General features: G+C 42.2%; 1 protein-coding gene across 2 annotated transcripts in view; it reads right to left on the minus strand.

Annotated features, from left to right (window-relative positions):
* LOC146823179 (putative G protein-coupled receptor 141) overlaps positions 1 to 19,828 on the minus strand; it is a 264,196-nt gene extending 244,368 nt beyond the window's left edge. The window contains exon 1 of one of the 2 annotated variants that reach the window (XM_085607463.1): positions 19,689 to 19,828. The gene's annotated coding sequence lies outside the window, so the exon portion shown is untranslated. The remainder of the gene's footprint in view (positions 1 to 19,688) is intronic. The other variant, XM_085607461.1, reaches the window with a different exon arrangement.
* Between the last annotated feature and the right edge of the window lie 726 nt (positions 19,829 to 20,554).

Below are 20,554 nucleotides of genomic sequence, written 5' to 3' on the forward strand. Positions count from 1 at the left end.
TACATGTGGTATAAGGGTTAATTGCAGTTTTGAACATGTAGGATCTACCTCACCCATGGCAGGTGTGGAAGGAAAATATACCCTGTTGTTTTCAAATGTGTTAGCATTTGCCTCTCATTTGTGAGATAGTGATTTCTGCTGAATGCAAACCATCACAGTTCAAGAAAACAAGCTGTCCCTTTCCTACGAATGCAAGTCTTACAGAACCAAAACCAACACGAATAAAATCTCTGACAACAAATTCCTGTGTGCACACAGACTCATGGTGTGATTCTCGGCAGAAAATGATTTTTCATTGGCAATTGCAAAGCACAATTTCTGCTGTGGTTTTGCAAGTGATAATTACTGTAAGAGTCTGACACATTTCCCTTATAGTTTAGAGAGGCAGAAAAGAGCACATGTCCTAACAGCTACTTGAGAGCATGAGCATGTGGAACCTGGGTGAGTGATTAGTCTAGAGCAAAGGAAATGAGCATTGGTGATGTTGAATGTGGTAGCGTAACACACTACTATCTAAAATACCACACAGTGCTGAATACTTAGCATGGGAGTGCAGGAGAAGCAACTGCCTGTGTGCTAAGAGCGTGCTTCTGGAGACTGTGTATTGTCAGGTGCAAGAGAGATCTGCATGGATGCTTGCAGAACTTCATGAAGACTGCACAGATGTATCTAAGAGTACATGTGGGGTAAGGGTTAATTGCATTTTTGAACATGTAGGAACTACCTCACCCATGGCAGGAGAGGAAGGAAAATCTACCATGTTGATTTCAAATGTGTTAGCATTTTCCTCTCATTTGTAAGATAGTGATTTGTGCTGAATGCTAACCATCACAGTTCAAGAAAACAAGCTGCCCCTTTCCTGCAAGTGCAAGTCTTAGAGAACAAGTGCAACACGAATTAAATCTCTAACAACAAAATCCTGTGTGCACACAGACTCATGGTGTGATTCTAGGCTTAAAACGATTTTTCATTGGCAATTTAAATGCACATTTACCGCTATGGTTTTGCAAGTGATAATTTCTGTAAGAGCCTGACACATTTTCCTTATAGTTTAGAGAGGCAGAAAAGAGCACATATCCTAACAGCTACTTGAGAGCATGAGCATGTGGAACCTGGGTGAGTGATTAGACTAGAGCAAAGGAAATGAGCCTTGGTGACATTTAATGTTTTAGCATTACACACTGCGATCTGAAATACCACACAGTGCAAACCTTCACAGTTCAAGAAAACAAGCTGCCCCTTTCCTACGAATGCAAGTCTTGCAGAACCAGACCACCACGAATTAAATCTCTGACAACAAATTCCTGTGTGCACACAGACTCATGGTGTGATTCTAGGCAGAAAACGATTTTTCATTGGCAATTTCAAAGCACATTTACTGCTGTGGTTTTGCAAGTGATAATTACTGTAAGAGTCTGACACATTTTCCTTATAGTTTAGAGAGGCAGAAAAGAGCACATGTCCTAACAGCTACTTGAGAGCATGAGCATGTGGAACCTGGGTGAGTGATTAGACTAAAGCAAAGGAAATGAGCATTGGTGATGTTGAATGTGGTAGCGTAACACACTACTATCTAAAATACCACACAGTGCTGAATACTTAGCATGGGAGTGCAGGAGAAGCAACTGCCTGTGTGCTAAGAGCATGCTTCTGGAGACTGTGTATTGTCAGGTGCAAGAGAGATCTGCATGGACGCTTGCAGAACTGCATGAAGACTGCACAGAGGTATGTAAGAGTACATGTGGGGTAAGGGTTAATTGCAGTTTTGAACATGTAGGATCTACCTCACCCATGGCAGGTGAGGAAGGAAAATCTACCCTGTTGTTTTCAAATGTGTTAGCATTTGCCTCTCATATGTGAGATAGTGATTTCTGCTGAATGCAAACCATCACAGTTCAAGAATACAAGCTGCCCCTTTCCTACGAATGCAAGTCTTACAGAACAAGAGCAACACGAATTAAATCTCTGACAACAAATTCCTGTGTGCACACAGACTCATGGTGTGATTCTAGGCAGAAAACGATTTTTCTTTGGTAATTTCAAAGCACATTTACCGCTGTGGTTTTACAAGTGATAATTACTGTAAGAGCCTGACAGATTTTCCTTATAGTTTAGAGAGGCAGAAAAGAGCACATGCCCTAACAGCTACTTGAGAGCATGAGCATGTGGAACCTGGGTGAGTGATTAGACTAGAGCAAAGGAAATGAGCCTTAGTGACATTAAATGTGTTAGCGTTACACACTGCTATCTGAAATACCACACAGTGCAAACCATCACAGTTCAAGAAAACAAGCTGCCCCTTTCCTACGAATGCAAGTCTTACAGAACCAGACCACCACAAATTAAATCTCTGACAACAAATTCCTGTGTGCACACAGACTCATGGTGTGATTCTAGGCAGAAAACGATTTTTCTTTGGTAATTTCAAAGCACATTTACCGCTGTGGTTTTACAAGTGATAATTACTGTAAGAGCCTGACACATTTTCCTTATAGTTTAGAGAGACAGAAAAGAGCACATGTCCTACCAGCTACTTGAGAGCATGAGCATGTGGAACCTGGGTGAGTGATTAGACTAGAGCAAAGGAAATGAGCCTTAGTGACATTAAATGTGTTAGCGTTACACACTGCTATCTGAAATACCACAAAGTGCAAACCATCACAGTTCAAGAAAACAAGCTGCCCCTTTCCTATGAATGCAAGTCTTACAGAACCAGACCACCACAAATTAAATCTCTGACAACAAATTCCTGTGTGCACACAGACTCGTGGTGTGATTCTAGGCAGAAAACAATATTCCTGGTTGATACCAGTACACCTTTACTTATTTTGAAGACATACTCCATAATATCTGACAAGTTCAAGGCAGTTAAATATCTTCCAAAACATAAAATGTAAAACACAACTTTAAAACAAGAATCTCATTTACATTTTTTTTTATCAAAATGCACCGCATACATCCCCTCTCAAATTCATAACTCACCTTTAATAGTAGTTAGTTGAGAAAGAAATGTGGCACTCACACAGCAGATTATCAGAGCCAGAATCTCTGAACTGTACACCTCTCAGCAGAACCAGTAAATGGCAATGTTTCCCTCTCTTTTTTCACACATATACATGTTAACTTCAAATCACAGTGCTTCCCACATTTTTTCATATGGAAACACACATTTCTATTGGTTGCAAATTCCAACCCTTTCCAAATGATCCCTACCCCCCACATGACGTCTGCCTCCTACCATAGCAACATGTCATGTAACACTGGTGTGAGCAGTGAGGTCAGAAGTTCAGCACACAATGTTTCTAATCCAAAGAGCAAGAGTGCTTTACTTTTAAAACCTGACAGCAAATCTAAAGTAATGTTCTGTGGGTACACATTTTTCTGAACCAATAAAAAACATGCTTTTAAAAATTGAAACTTACAGCCTAGTTTTTAGTGTAGAATGATCTGAAACAGCCAATGAGCTCTTTTATTAAAAAAAATTTGTAAGCCTCCATTTTACAACTATCTTTCTTTTCATATTGCCATTCTACTGAAAGACACCTTCTGAGTGCATCCAGATCTCCTTGAAAGATGTTCACAGTGTGGATTGTAGGGTATGTCTTCTGGAGTGAAAAGTATGCAGAAAAAAGAGGTATTTTCAAAGACCTTGCTTTGCCAAATGTAGACATTAAATGGATTGGTCAGAGAGGGTTAAAGTGGCACCAATTAATGCCCTTGGTGAAATCCTTTCTACATCTCCCACAGCCTGACCTTATAATTGTGCACTGTGGTGGAAATGACCTAGGCACTTTAACTGGGGTAGGTCTGGAAATGCTTGTTAAGGACACCTTTGTGCAATTGATGTCACTTTTTCCACAAACTACCTTTGTATATTCTAATATATGCCAAAGGCAAAAGTGGAACTGGTCCAACCAATATTGTCCACAGATTGACAAAGCAAGAAAGCACGTCAATAAGTCTGTTTCTGCTTTCCTCAGAGACTATGGTATGGGTTCTATATACCACAACAACTTGCGTTACAACATGCAAGGCATTTATAGAGGAGACGGTGTTCATTTCACAGATGAAGGCAACAGAGTCTTCCTCTTGAACTTTAGACTCTGCATCGGTACTTACTTGCAGGTACAAAAAAACACTCAATTAACACAACGGCTCTTTTTAGAGCCAACCAACATCTAAACACTTATACTTGATTTTTTAATCTATTTTTTTATGTTTTCTTTGCCACGGTGCGCGCACGGTGCGCGCACCTCACGATATTTTTTTTCATTTTTTTTTTTTGAGACCTAAGAGGACAAGGCCTAGGGGGTCAGGGACTCTCTACCCTGCCCCCTTTTCACATTCTCCACTTGTGTTTTTACCTCTCTTCTACCTCTGAAACTCAAAATGGCGGCTGGGGGTGCGCGCACTATGCGCGCACCCCGCGATTTTTTGAAAAAAAAATAAAATGTTTTTTTCACCCTTAAGGGTCCTGCAGGGACCCCCTGACAAAGGCTAGGGGGTCAGGAACTCTCTACCCTGCCCCCTTTTCACGTTCTACACCTTTCTTTTTCCCTGTCACACACACAACACACAAAATGGCGGCCGACACTTCCTGATTTCGACCGATTCAAATGTTGACTGTCATGAATCCACCAATCAAAATTACGCTCGCGCACGTTAGGGTGCGCGCACCGTGCGCGTACGGTGAGCGTACGGTGCGCGGCTATAGATATGTATGTGCTTTTAACTGCAATTTTCTCAGGAACTACTGAACAGATTGTCTCCATATATGCAAAAGGCACATCCCTGACCTGAGGACTACCTCTTTGCCAAATTTCAAGTAATTCTGTTCAGCCGTTCGGGCTGTACCTTCGACTAAAGCTCCTATGGGAAAATGCATGGGGAAAATGCGTTTTGGGTCCCCCCTTTTTTCTCAGCCCCCGCTTGACGAATCACCCCGAGACTTTCAGGGTAGGGGCTGAGCGGAGCGCCCCATTAGTTTTGGAAATTTCGCGAGGATCCGTCAACCGGCGCCAAAGTTATTCAAAATAGAATTTTCAGATTTCCTATGGAAACACGGTCCTAACTATAACTATCTACTGGCGACCGCCAGTAGATAATATATATATATATATATATATATATATATATATATATATATATATATATATATATATATATATATATATATATATATATATATTACAAACATCACTTTGGTGAAGGACATTTATCATAATAAGTATCAGAGTGAGGACAGACATTTATCATAAAAAGTATCAAAGTGCAGATGACACAGTGAAAGTGAAGTGCACAAGTGATTACATACAATTAAAACCAAAATTCAACATAAGGTAATGATCCCCGGTATTCTCTACATAGACGAATATGAACCTGCTTTGAGTCACAGTCCTAAGTGGTTATCAATTCAAACAATCAATAGCCAGGGGATCCACTGTCCACACTTCGACCCTTCAGATATTAGCAGGGTCTCATCAGGACTAGTCCTATGAATAAAGTCACCACTTTATGGATCTTAATGTGTGAACACATCAAGTTAATTCCGTATCGAACTATATGGCAATCCATTGGGTCGTGGTTGCATCTAACTCTGTCTACAACTGCGTCAAGGCTCGTTATCATTTAAAGTGCCCTGGAAGCGCCTCCTCCCACCCTTGCGTGTTTTAGAAACCTTTCAAATGGAGTTTGTGCAGGTATCCATATGCGAAAAGAGTACCACAGGGCCATTGCAATTATTATTGTAGGAACTTCTTTGGCAACTCTTTAATCAGAGCTCGGTATCACATCCTTGGCTGATACAATTGACCTCCTCTCCATTTTGTATTGGGTCCCACTGCACAGGAACCCCCAAGTTGGAACGTATTTAAGGTCCACGTTGGAGGTGACATCCTACGACAGAGCTGCTACAAATAGACGGATATCACATGTTAAGGCAACCCTAATAAAAGCGGGACTCTGCCAGCTATACGTATTAAGGCCAGCACGAGTGACTCAATCAAGGAGGAATTTCGACTCTTGAAGCTCAGAAAAGCTCTTCATGTAGCCAGATATGGATCACTGATGTACAAGTACCTTCCCTACAAATGTTGGCTTTGAGTCATATTGGCATTAAACTCGTTACATGTTGTATCTTAAGTTGGGTTTAGGAACCCTTCCAACAAGAGTAGACACGGTTAAATGGGTTAAGATAAAGCGACACATTTTTACATTTCATCATTTTTTGAGCAACGTCACTAGCCCTTTGCAAAAAGTGGCTGTCATAAATATTAAAAAGTTATGACATCAAACAATTTACCAACGCATTTACACTTTGCTATAGGAAGACTGAAAAAATGCATTTACTCGGCAAATATGCTGGCTGAGTAAATGCATTTTTTCCGTTTTCCTAGGCACCCTTTTTAGGCGAAGCGTAATTTTAAACTTATAATACAAAATGGAGAAAAAATGCTTGGAAAAACTGATGGGTACTAGCTACCTAATGTATTTTGCATAAGCACTTTATGTCCTGTTCTTAAGATGGCTGATGCCTGGAAATGCTGCTATAGAGCGTGGATTGTTGACTCTCTTTTTATCTTTTATGTATTTGTATTTTGACTATTTTAATCTACTGTTTTCAAATTGTGCTTTTATGGCCATTTGTGCCACAATAAAGTTTTATGAATGGAATGGAAAGATATATTTGCAGTGGTATGTTACATGCTGTCCACATGCTTCATTACCTATAGGGGTCAATAGTGGAGGCCATAAAACATGTAGGTGGATGCTTGACTTGTAGATGGATCGTATAGTTGTGCGAAAGCTGGGGCAAATAGGTGCCTTAGAAAAGGAATTTGTATTGACTTATTCACAACAGGATACCGTTGCTGGCTGCGTGATTGTCTCACTCTTAACTTATGTTTTTTCATTGATGTCCACTGGATTCTAGTTTAAATAGAAACATACTTTTCTATAATGTAACAACTTTTATTGTTCTGGCAGATGCTGAGAACAATAAGACTTCGATTTGATGTGTAGGACGATGGCAGCGCAATGGTGTGGATGAAGTAGTGCAGTAGATTGCCGATGGCAGTGTGCTCCTTTGCAGAGTAGTTCAGTGATGGATAAGGATGTGCAGTGCTGGCTGCTGGATTCTGATACTGGGAAACGATGGCAATATTGCAGAGGACTGCACTGAAAATGTGGTGGTGACAGTGCAGTGGTGGAGTCATAGGCACGATTCCGAGTGTGTTGGAATCCAGGTTCTTTGTATCACATCAGATAAATAATTATACATTGGGGTACTTCATTTATCGGATTCTATGTATGCCACCTATTATGCATTTCTGGAGTAAACCATGCAAAATCTTTAGTTTACAGCACAAACAACTGCATGGTACAGTAAATACTTTTTGACGGCTAAATTCCAGCAGTTGAATATGATTGCATAGTAGAAAGATTTCATGTAATACCATTGCTGAGAAACCATTTGACCTGAACCATTCAATGGAAAGTTGCAGGATAAATGGCATCCAGCATTTCATAGAACCAATTTATTGAATGTCTTTTTTTTTCGAAATTGGTTTTTGCATGCTTATTTTGTAAGGTGTAAATGCAATGGTTGCAGGTCTTTCTTTTAGAAACATTTTTGTCAGAGATATGTATTGCTTTACTTCAGGGAACATTATTTTTGATTTATATATTTTACATTGTCAAACAATTATTTTGAATGTTTTACTTTGCTGGCTCCTGACCCCCTCACAACTCTTAAAAGCCATCTACAGCAGCACCCTAAAAAGCCCTCACCAAGTCTAAACTCCAGCCATTCATGAACCTTAAACTTCACCCATCCCTGTTCTATAAAAACCCTTCATCACGCCTAAACTACACCCACCCCTAAATCCTTAGAGTCCCCTTAAGCTACCCATCTCCACCCATCCATGAACCCTAAAAGCTTCTCAACGCCCCCCTACAATCACCCATCCATTAACCAGTCACCTCCTCTAAACTCCATTCATCTGTGATTCCTAAAAACTCTCACAATTCCTACAGTTCACCCAACCCTGAACCCTAAAAACCTCTTTCTTCACCTAACCCAACATCAAACATCCCTGAATCTAAAAACTACCCAAATATTCCCCCCCAGCTTTATTGTACTTTTGATTTTTCATTAAAATTATTTTTCCATTAATTTATAATGTTTTTGAATCTCTTAAAATTAAATTTCCTTAAAACTGGGTTTCCATGATTTGGTTTCGTCCAATGTGGTTTCTCAGTATTCTCTTTTCCATCATTTCACATACATCAAATTCTGGCATTTTTGACCTGCTGAAATTTAATAAAGGATGAGCTATTTTATGAATCCGTAATAACCAGTGGTAAATACCACCCAACTCATAATTCGGACCCCTGCTGAAACAGGGTCGGGAGGCACCATGCCACTCATAATCAGAGCCATAGTGGGTAGGGGTGTCTGACAGTGTTATTCTTTGAATAGTCGTAGAAAGCTTTGAAAGGGAAGTGTACTAGTGAGAGTGGTAGGGTGAATTTGATGGTGGTAGTGGTTGATGTAGCGTGGTATTGTGATATACTAGTACAAGAAGGATGGTAGTGCAGAGATGATAAGTAGTAGCGATTCAAGGACTTAGCACAACTTTGGAAGTAAGTAATGTGATTGTCTGGCAGTGCTACTGTAGTGGATGTGAATATCAGTGAGGTATTTTGAGGTCATAGAGCTGTAGCGGTTGGAGTAGATTGGTAATTTGGTTAGATGCGCTATGGGCAGAACTGGACTGGAAGCTAAGAGCAGCTCTCAAAAGTGCTTTACTAGCAGGCCCATATCACAGTGAACGTGTTCCTTGGGTTACCTTTCTAGAGCTAGAGGGTTGGTCGATAAATGGAGACTTGCCGTCACTTGCTGCATGGTAGCCTTGTGACGGTACAGAGACTCACCATATATGAGCAATCTTTAAAAAGCCAAATCTTATATTAATCTGATTTAAAGATGGCCTTAAAGCTGTGATGGCAGTAGTCAGATTCTGGGCAATATACAATATGTAACCAGATGAAATAGTTTATTTCTTTAGCAGTGTTAACCTCTTCCATAAAATATGGTAATGCTCCTATTTTATTTAGATTTCCATTGAAAACAGGATGAGTAGATTGTCGAATTGAAGATAGAATATCATTCTGTGCCTCCTTTAAATTTAATACAAATACAAGAGCTCCTCTTAAGACAGGTGGAAAGCTCATCATAAAGATATCTTGATGATGTAGCTTTCCTTCTTGTGAGGTAGCTATATAGTAATTGTCCTGCCATTCATCAAGGAACATGGTGTCAGTGGTGACTAGGAAAGATATGTATCTGTTAAAGTTTCCTTACTCTAAATAAACCATGAGTGTTTCAAGTACTACATTGGTGGGAGACACAGAAGCACTGACAGTGATATAGCAGGTAATAAGCCACTTGGGCCCTTATTATTAGCAGGAGTATTCCTCTGGATCATTAAGTCTGGGTGGATACCTCTTCAGGCAAATACAAGGAGGCTGGTGTCTCTGGAACTGACATTTCTGGGTATGGAGACCCTGAGTTCTGTTTCACTGGGTGCACACTGCTACAGGGATAGAAGAAGTGGCTACATGCAGGGGCAATGCCCCTTCAGCGCCATGAGAAAATATACAACACTACCACCTGCCAAACACCACCTAGACACAGTCTTCCCTGACATTCCTACCTCTCAATCTCCAACCATTGAACATGACTGACACGCCTGCTGGCATTAACCACCTGCTCTATGCTCATAACAAATGTCAGCATATTTGTCATTAGAATTGGTGAAAAACCAAAAGTAAAGGACCTTGTGTACCTGGGTTCTTGTGCTTATTCCCCATTATGGGGGACACTTATAATTGATGGATTTTAATGCATAGATACCCCCTGGAATTGAAGATTCTGGCTCACTGGTATCCCTTCCTCAAAATCAGGAAAAGTGTAGTAGTTTCTCATTAGCATGATGTTCATTCATTCTGTTATGCTTATGATGTCACTGTCATGACAATGGAATCCCAATCCCAGGAGGTTGTCAGTTCCTGGAAGCTGTGGAGATAAACAGTCAATAATGTATGTGCTCTTACACTTACGTTGTCTGGTGTAATCACTACAAATTTGGCGACGAGAATGACTGTTCCTTTCTCCACCCACGTGTGCAGTGACAGTCTCCTGCTTTTCCTTTTTTCTTGAGACATTCTGGTTGTCTGCAGTGCGGAGAAGAATCATCTTTCTTTGGATCTCCTCACAGAAGTGGTCTATCACGTCCATCCTGCGTTACTATTTTGGTCTCCTTCCTGCTACATTGCTGGTGAGTTGTTCCTTCATTTTCCCTTGACCTGCTACATCTTTACCGCCAATTGGGAAGACGCTGTGTATTTAGGCATCTACACCCTGCTAGCTTTTGCAGGTGTGGTTGTCCTTTGCTGCTGCGTCTTGCATTGGAGACTTGTTTGACTGCCTGAAAGGTACACAATCGGGTGCTGGGATCCTTCCTTACTAGGACTTGTCCATGCAGTTTGTTTGGGGAGAGATCCTTCTCTCACAGGAGTTTTTCCACTTCTGATGGCGCACTAGAATCCCTGGCAGGAGTTAGCAAAGACGGGGAGTGCGTCACCATTTGCTCGTTATTCCTGGTTTCCTTGGTGACAAGAAGGCCGCATTCAGCAGCTCGTTAGTGGTGCGCGTTGTTTGGTTTCCTTGGATACTACGTGGAAGAGCCAAGCATCGCGTCTGTCACGTATCCTTCTGTCACATGTGGGCCGCAGTCAGAAGTGCATCAGTGGTGCACGTTGTTTGGTTTCCTTGGATACTACGTGGAAGAGTCAAGCAGCGCGTCTGTCAGGTATCCTTCTGATGCATGTGGACGTTTCGTTTCCCAACCTAGTTTACGGCGGAAAGCAAGCAGAAGGCATCCGAGGCAACGGAAGACAAGCGGAAGTCTTGGTGGCATACTAGGCATTTCGACAACCTGGTTGAAGTGTGGAATCTTTGCCCTGAGTCTAAACGTCATTTGTGGGGAAACAAGACGTTTTGGGGGCATCGCCGTGTAAGTACATTTTTAAGCACATTTATTGTGTAAGCAGGGCAATAGGAGCTGCGTTTGATGTTTTTGGAGCAGTGTTAGCAGCGGATCAACAAGTGTGACACGGTTTCAACAAGTGTGACACGGTTTTCCACGCATTTTTTCCTCGAGGGGAAGCGGCACAACAATGACTGTTTTCCAATTGAAACCTGTGTGGTTTTCATGGATCTACTCTGTATAGTGACCATCTCGCCATCATTGCAGTACCTGCACCTTAATTTAACAGATGTATCATTGCTTGTCTACAGATCTATACAGTTTTGAAATTGCAATTTTTTAATCCTTTTATTTCACAGGTGGACTATTGCTGTGTCATTCCTTTTATTTCACAGGCGGATTGTATTTCTTCACTTTTTTTCACCATGCAGAATGTACAACCCCCTCCCCCTTTCTTACAGCTTCCAGGTGATCCGTTTGTCAAGTGGAAAATGTGGTATAGAGCATTGGTAAAATATCTTGGTGGTATGGGGGGCTCTAGATTTTGTGCTGAATAGAAGCTCTTCATCTTAGAGCATAATCTGGGGTTCGAGAGTCAAGCTGTTTTGGAATATCTACCTCCTCTAGCTTTTGGGTGACGAAGAATTAAATGTCCATGATCAAGCTGTGGGTATGTTGGTGAAACAGTTTGATGTGGAGAGCAGTCTAGTAGTTGCTAGGCACAAGTTTTTCACTAGAGAGCAGGAGAGTGATGAGAGCATAGTGTCTTATGTAGCTGCTTTGCACATTCTTGCTTCAGAGTGCAAATTTGAACATTTCACTTCTCAACTTATTTGTGACCAAATTGTGGTGCATTGTAGGGACAAGAAGGTCCGACAGAAATTGCTCACTTTAAAGAATCCTTCGTTGGAAGAAACGGTTACCATTGTCAAGAGTATTGAGCTCTCTCAAAAAGCATGCAAAGAGCTCAAACCAGAGAAGAATGTTGTAGGTTTGGTTAAGGATCATAAGGATTTGAGTGAAAAAATTCAGACAGACAAAGCCAAGCTGCAATCTGAACAAAGAGGGAGCAGCTTTGTTTCTACAAAAACTGAGAAGAAAGGTTCTTACTCAAAAAATGTTTGTAATAAGTGTGGTTTCCCATCGCATTTTGCCAATTCTAGGGGTGTCGGCAAAGAATGCTTCTTGTCGGAAATGTGGGAAACAAGGCCATTTCCCCAAAATGTGCAGTTTCCGGGGAAGTATAAATGTGTATTCAGAGGAACCAAAGAGTGATCCTGTTTGGGAAGTTGTTAGCTCTCTTACTGATTTTGTAGTGGTTGTTAAAGATGATTCCGAAGATTGTGTCGATCCTATTGTTGATGTGTTGGTGGATGGGAAGTGTCTGAACCTGTTGGTGGATTCGGGGGTGCACATATCTATGATTACAGAAGAGTTGTTTGAGAGCACTTGGGGTAACAGACCCCTCAATCCCCCTGACAGAAGTCCTGTCTCTTATGAAGGGAGAAAAATTGATTTGACCGGGTTCTTTTTGACTTCTCTAGTTTTTAAGGATAGGCACATCCATGGGAAGGTGTATGTGGCCAAGAAGGGTCTCAAAATTCTTGGTTGGTATCACCAGGGGTTGTTTGGGATGACTCTCAGGCCTGGCACCACTGAACAGGTTTCAGTGGTGGGTGAACAATTCGAAGGGGAGAGTTTAGTTTCGTGGTCCATGAAGTTTCCCAAAGTATTTGGTGACAAACTTGGCTGTGTTAAAGGATTCAAACACTTTATTAAGGTCAAGGAAGGGGCTCTCCCGATCAAGCCCAAGTTACGTAATATGCCTTTTAGTATCAGGGATGACTTGTCATTGGAGCTTAAGAAAATGTGTGAATCAGGAGTGATTGAACTCATTAAGTCCTTGCTGTGGTTATCTCCCTTGGTGGTTGCGCGCAAAAAGAATGGAACTCTCAGGCTTTGTACGTACTTGTGCAGCCTCAATAGGGAGATTTGGGTGGATTCTCACCCTCTTCCCCGTATTGATGACATCCTTTCAAAATTTGCTGGTGCAAAGTTCTTCTCCAAGATTGACTTAGCATCAGCATACCATCAGGTTGAGTTGGATCCTGTTTGCAAGCACTTGACTGCTTTTGTATCACCTGTCGGTACCTTCCAATTTAGGAGGATGCCCTTCGGACTGGCCTGGGTGGCCTCAGTTTTCCAGTGTGTTATGGAGAAGGTTTTGGAGCGCGTCCGGATACGGTCGTCTTCCAAGATAATATTTTGGTGGCTGGAAAGAGCAAGGAGTCGCATGACAAGAATCTTGCCGATGTTTTGGAGAGCTTGGAAGGCAAGTGTATCGTTGCAAACAAGTTCAAGTGTGTTTTTGGTGTTGATTCCATTGAATATCTGGGACACCGTATTTCTGGTGATGGTATTGTGCCAAGAGAAGGTCTCATTGAGGCTATTTCTAATGCTCATTGTCCCACCTCCAAGTAACAAGTTTCCTCATTCCTAGGTTTGTATGAATTTTACCCCAAATTTATTTCTAATTTTGCTGCCAAGACTGTCCATATGAGGGGTCTCCTCAAGAGAAAATCTGTGTTTCTTTGGGATGACTCCTGTCAAGAAAAGTTTTTGAAGATCCAAAAGGAGTTAGTGCCATGCAACATTCTTACCCCTTTTGACCCCCTCTTTCAGTGTACGGTTTCTGTTGATGCCAGTCTAGATGGTCTCGGTAAAGATGATCGCCCAAGTCAAGCAAGGAAAAGAGTTTATATAGGTTTCACCGCCCGAGCATTACGCCTGAGTGAAACAAACTACTCGGTCATTGAGCGTGAAGTGCTTGCATGTTGTTGGGCTGTTGAGCGTTTCAAATGTTTTTGTGGGGGAAGACGTTTACACTTCTTACTGACCATAAGCCTCTCATTCCCATCCTAGAGGGTAAGATTGTCAAAGACCACATTCCCAAAATTGCTAGGTTGAGTTCCAAGTTGCTGCAGTACAATTATGGGGTGGTGCATATCCCTGGTGGGCGAAACACATGAGCTGATTATCTCTCCAGGTCTCCTTTGCCCTTAGGGAAATTTGATCATGACAATGATGCAGATGAAGAATGCCTGATAGCTGCAGTTGATGCTTGTGGTGTGGGTTGTTTCACTGAATGTGATTGGTTTTGTAGAATGGAGTCAGTTTCACTACTAAAGAGGGTAAAGGGGTTTATCGTTTCAGGTTGGCCCAAGGAAAAATATCTAGACAGTGATTTGCCTGTTTTCGTCAAGGTCGCTGATGAACTTACCTTGGAGGGTGGAGAGATAATCATGGGTGGGGATAAGTTTGTTCCCCCTGAATCTCTCAGAAGTCGCATCATCGACTATGGTCATGAGGGACATCTTGGGCAGACGAACACCAAGAAAAGGATTCGCAGTGTGTATTAGTGGCCTTCTATGGACCGTGAAATCAATGATGTTGTGGAGATGTGTATGACTTGTTCTACCTGTGATAAGGTTGTAAAAATAATGTCAGCTCTAGTACAATGGGTTGAGGCACCTGATAGTCCCTGGTTGAGGTTGGCCATCGACTTTGTGGGACCCTTCAATGTGCTGGGGAATAGATACAAGTTCGCTCTGGTAGTGGCTGATTATTTCAGCAAGTGGTGGGAGGTCACTTCATGACAGATCCCAACTCACAGGAGGTTATCAGGTATTTCCAGAGTCTGTTTGCCAGAGAGGGTTTCCCCAATGAGATTATATCTGACAATGGGGTACAGTTCACTTCCTAGGAAAGGTCTGTTTTTCTGTCTCAGTATGGTATCACCCACCGGCGTGTGGCGTTATATCACCCACAGGCAAATGGTTTCATTGAGTGCAACAACCACATTTTGGTTGAGTGTGTTCAGTGGGCTGTTTCGTCCAGAGTTGACATCAAGGAAGCTGTCCAAAGTATGTTGTGGGCACATCGTACTACCCCTAGTTCCATCACAGGTTCTAGTCCTTTTGCTTTACTTAGGGGTAGACAAGCTTCCTTTCATATGTGTCCTGCTTGGATGAAGAAGTGGGGTTTGGTGTCAAGGTACTGGGAGACACAGGGAGACAGAGACATACAATCATTTCCCACAGTCCGACACATCCCGATGTTCCTGAAGTGGCCAACTTTAAGTCCTCTGTCTCTGTGGGGGATTGGTCAGGATTAAGTCCCCTCTCAATGTTCCAAAGGGGCTGTCAAAGTTTGGTCCTCCCGTTAAGGTGGATGCTATCTCTCGATTTGCTGTAAGAGTCAATGGAAAAAATTGGTGGAAAAGATCTAGGATTTATAAGATTACCATCAAGGTTGTTTTGCAATTGGGTCTTGAGATGAAGGACACTGTTCAGCCTGAATCCGTTCCAAATAGGTCCAATGTTCAAGAGAGTTTTCTGAGGTCTTCCCAGCCCTCTCAGGTCGAAAAATCCTTTTTGAGAAATGTTCCTCCACGCCGAAACATTTAAATCTTTAGTCTATTTTACTTCTGTTATTCATTTATATTTGGCTTATTTTGCATGTTCAACTTTTCTGAATGCATAAGTGGACGCCTTGTTCATTGTATCTCTCTTACTTTCTGTTATCTATTAAGATTGCTTTCTGCTTTTTCCCTCTTCTCGTTTTTGGTGCATTTTCTCTTTCTTTCTTCCTCTGTTTCGCTATTTTCCTCTACCTGTGCCTGTTCTTCTTTCCTTTGTGTATTTATGGAAAGAGAGGAGATGTTGTAGTAGTTTCTCATTAGCATGCTGTTCATTCATTCTGTTATGCTCATGATGTCACTGTCAGGACAATGGAATGCTATGGTTTGAATCCCAATCCTAGGAGGTTGTCAGTTCCTGGAAGCTGTGGAGATGAACAGTCAATAAAGTATGTGCTTTTACACTTACCTTGTCTGGTGTAATCACTACAAAAAGTCATTCTGCGGATCACAGTAGGGCAGTGGCAGCATTTTAACCTATTCGAAGCTCTACCACAAGAAATTAGAAATTTAAAAGGAATGTGTGATTCTTTGAAGAAAAATTGATTAGGACTCAAATTAAGGATAAACTGAATATATCAATTATTTATGTACCTTCAAGTTCTGAGCCATGAAAGGTCCTTCCTAACAAAACTATGTCTTTGCTGACAGACCAGGGCCAGTGACAGCAAGGTTATAGTGTTTAAAAATAGGGTTACATTTTGCAGTTTGTTGTGGGAAAACCACACTACTTTTCCTTTACGTGTACATTTCATCTGGAAAAAAGTGTGAGAAAGCCAAGAAGAAAAAGAATGGGAAAAGGGAAAAAGCATGTGAGAAACATGGTACAAACACTGTAATTTTGCACCTCTCAGCTACAAATTCAGAATAATGTGTGATACCCTTCCCCTCGGTATTGAGATTTCAGGGTGTGGTATTATAACATAGTTGCCCAGGTTAACAAACACGTTGGCCCTAATTGCGATGTCGGTCGGAGTTGCCTCAGAACGACACCGTTTCGGAGCAGGAACACCCGACCGTAGGTCGGCGGTTCCAACCGGGCAATTAGGATGCAAGCGCACATAGTGCGGTCCCAAACTTCTACTTTTCAATGGGAGCTTGAGCTATGGGTTGAAAACGCCCCAGTACAAGCTCCCATTGAAAAATGTAAGTTTTTAAACAAATCCCAGCACTGTATGCAGGTACCTCATATTTGCCTGCCACACGGTGCAGGGATGTTTAGGAGGGCACCGTAGGTGCCCCCGGGGGCCAAATGCGGAGGGCTGGGAGGTAACAGGGCCCTGCTAGGAGCCCACTAAGTTATTTCCTGACATGAATTGGCTGTCGGAAACCGACATCATAATCCCGATGGCAGAAACGCCGTCCCTTAGGGATTATGAGGGCTTTCCTACTGGCCGACGGGATCCTTGAGCCCAGTGGAACCACATTGAATTTCCTAGCCACTTTAAACTCTGACCGCTGTCATCATAATATGCAGGTCGGACTTTAAACCTACAATGTCAGTCGGAAAGCCTCCGACCAGCAGTCGGATGCTTTCTGACCTACATTGTAATTAGGCCATTTGCCTCTTGCTTGTATCGCCTATTTAAAACAAACTTGGTGCAAAGTGTTGCGGTGGCTGTTATCTCATTGTATACCGCTAACATCCAATAAAGATCAATTAAAAAAAAAGTGTTGTGGTGGGATTTACAATTGTATATTGTAATTTGTGTTGGATTTTAATCCAAAGTAACGAAAAGCAGCATAATGCACTGCCTTGCGTTACTTTGCAGCAAGGGGCATTCCATGGATTGTGCATGGGTGTTCTCCTGAAACCACTCATACGTTTTGATGCAAATTACAATCTACAAAGAATTGTAGACAGGGATCTACGCCAATATCCTGCTCCTCCTGGAGCAGGTGTAATGAGGAGGAACTTTCATTTCTCTTTGTTTTTCCCTCTTTGCATGTCTGCTGTCTTCTACAACACACATACAAAGTGAGAAATGGATTAAAGCAGGACTTTTGTTCTGGAAGATAACCCTTCCGATATAAAAACCTATCACCATACGCAATACAGACATCCTAGCGCTATGGCACTAGGCTGTCTGCATTGGAACATGGCAGCTAAAAGTGCATCTTAGAGGATATGGGGCTGTTCTGCTCTCTCTTATTAATGCAGCACAGCAACTTTACTTGCTGAGATGTGTTGCATGATTTTTCAATAAATCTGGGCCCAAGGGGCATATTTATGAGAGCCCTACGTCACATTTACACCGGGTAAGGTGGTAGATGCGGGACGCAGAGTTCGAATAACGATTTATGAAACCATGCAGAGCCACTCTGCGTGGCTTTGAGTGGCCTCATAAATCATGAGTAAGGGGCGCAGCGCAAATCGCTGCATCACCTTACTCTGCACCCAGGAGGTGTTCCATTGGGGTTGTGCTGTTTTTTCCCACGCAACACCCATGGAATTTGATCCTGCCCCAGATTGGCAAAAAACATGGGGAAGCGGCAAATCAGTATGCCTCCCGAGGTGAAGCGTAATGGGGAAATAATTTCATTTCTCCCTGTTTTTTCCTCTTTCCATGTGTGCTGCATTGTGCAACACACAAAGAAGGAGGAAAGAAAACATCTCTTAGGATTGCTTTTGTGCAGGAAGGTGCCCCTCCTGCACAGAAACAATCCTGCCTGCAACGGAGGCAACATTGCACCACGGTGCAAGGGTGCATACATTGATGCTAGGCTGCGAAATCGGCACCAGTGCAGGCAGAAAGGACAGGAATGCACTATATTGCTTAAATATGGTGCATTCCTGCCCTTTCACTTTGGCGCAAAACAGTGCAGCATGCTGCCGTGCTGCGCTGCTCTATGCCAAAATGCCATAAATGACGCCCCACGGATCCTGCAAAAGCTATAATGAGGGTTAAAGTGTTTATTTCTGACTGAATGTTATGGTTCTTTTTTCTTTGGCAGGAAATAACTATGTGGCCATGCACATTTCAACAAAAATATGGAAATGTCAATGTCGCCTCTTTCTAAGAATTCTATATACATCCAAGCCCTCTCAGAAATTTACTAAAATTAGATTTTTTTAAATTCCTATTCTTTTTGACACTTGTCAAACACAATATTTCTGAAGCCATTACAGCAACTTTCGCATATTCCGTCGAAATTATAAGTAATAGTATGGGTTCCATTTTTAGACAGAAAAGAAGGAGGAATAACAGAATTTGTATCACACAGACACGCATTTCTCAATTTAAAGGTGGAGACGCAGGAAATATGTGGCGATCTCAGTTCATGTGTCCCATCAGCCCTCCTTCTGTTCACACACACCTCCTTTGGAAGGCAGAACGGCGTCACATCAGGAAGTGAAAGAGAGATATGCTACAGACAGCATTAGGCGCTGAATTGTGCATTGTGGAAATGGGTGTCATTGTGATATAACAGCTAAATTGATGCTGTGGGAGATAGGACTGCAGCCAACGCATGCTCTGTGCCCTTGCTTCTTGAACAGCGATCACGCGCCCATTTGCTTTCAGGAGAGTTCTTACTCGATAGAAACCCACAGATTGACCAATAGCCAGACTGCTTGATGCAAGCTCTTGCGTGTGCAGTGCAATAGATCGCGCCCACTTCCTTCCCGTACACTAAAATGAACAAACGTATCAAGAATGCTGGAAATTCCGAAAAACAAATCTGTAATACAATTACAACATTTCCATGACGGCCCATTATGTGCAGAAGGGGCGGGGCAGGCGCAAACACGCACACTGTCTTACACAAAAGTGCATTCATACACACTCATACCCAAGCACATGCACACCCCCTGACACCCTTCCATTCACAAGCATGCACATATACATACACCATTCACAAGGACATACACAAACACACTCACAGCACACACCCGCCTTCACAAATACAAGGGGAGAGGATGTGGTCCGTCGGCTAGACTGCCGACTTTGGTGCTGGAAACCAGGGTTCGAGCCTCGGGGTCGCGTCCACATCCTGTGATTCTGGGCAAATCACTTAATCTCCCCATGCCTGAATGTGTAATGTAAATACGGTGCTCATGTAAAGCGCTCCAATACCTTCGGATCGAGTTCGCGCTATATAAAAATGCACACAAAAAAAAAAAAAAAAAAAGCCTGCATCCAAGGTACAATAAGACATACCTGCTGTGGCGATGACAATAGGTGGTAAGAGGGAGAAGCGGAAGCCTCAAAGGTTCCAGGAGACTTGGGGAAGGAAGGGAATGCTAGAAGGTCTCATCTCTTCCTCTCATGGTATCACCTGGTCATCGGCCATCCAATGAGAGGAGTACCTTACCTATCTCGTTATAGAGAAGGAAGGAGTTAGTGATAGTTGCTGACTCCACCCCACTTTGTGACAAGGCATTACTATTGGGCACCTCAGGGCTTAAAACTGAAACACCCAGGTCTGAGAATACGGTATTTGCTGTTGCTTTTTTCTATCACGTACCACTAAAGTGTAATGCTTTTCATGATTATATGATAACAACATTTCACCAATCAATTCATTTGAAATACATCTTTCACATTTTGCAGCAAAAGAAAACATAATATGCTAGTTTGTCCTTCTAGCTGGAATGTGTTGTGCTTAAGACTTCCTGTGCAAGGTTTGCTTGGTCAGAATTTGATGGGCTTATCTTGAAATGGGTGTTAGGTGTAGAGCTGCTGTAGGTGGACATTTCACAGCATATTTTGTTTTTCGTTATAGTATTCTGTTTCTCAGCTTTGAAAGATGTACTCCACATTCTCTAGGTGACCCAGGGTTTTTGGGTCAATGACGGCCCTTACACCCTTGATGGAATTTACTGTCAATCAGCAATATACATTTAAAAAAGGCAGACAATCTGGCACAGAACAAAGATGCACAGCTCTGTTTCTAATATCTTCTGTTGTTACAAACAAGTTACAGGTTGAATGATTGGGCACAAGACATCAGTAGCATAGCAAGCTTGCCATGGGCCTTAATGCAAGCAAGGAAAATGGGCACCCTATGCCCTGGTTTGGTAGGG

Source organism: Triturus cristatus, chromosome 5_2 (assembly GCF_964204655.1).
Source record: "Triturus cristatus chromosome 5_2, aTriCri1.1, whole genome shotgun sequence".
Lineage (NCBI taxonomy): Eukaryota > Metazoa > Chordata > Amphibia > Caudata > Salamandridae > Triturus > Triturus cristatus.